Consider the following 203-nt stretch of genomic DNA (forward strand, 5'->3'; position numbering starts at 1 on the left):
GCCCACGCCCACCCTGGGGATTGATGCCAGGGTCTCATGCATGTAGGCAAGTGCTCTGCAGCTGAGCTATACCCCCAGCCCACACTGAGTTTCTTGAATCTGTAATTTTATGTCTTTTGCCAAATTTGAGAACATGTCTTTAGCTGTTTTTTTCCTGCATCAGTTTCTTCTCCTTCCGCTGGGACTCTGATAATATGAATGTT

Source organism: Marmota marmota, unplaced genomic scaffold (assembly GCF_001458135.2).
Source record: "Marmota marmota marmota unplaced genomic scaffold, marMar, whole genome shotgun sequence".
NCBI classification, from domain to species: domain Eukaryota; kingdom Metazoa; phylum Chordata; class Mammalia; order Rodentia; family Sciuridae; genus Marmota; species Marmota marmota.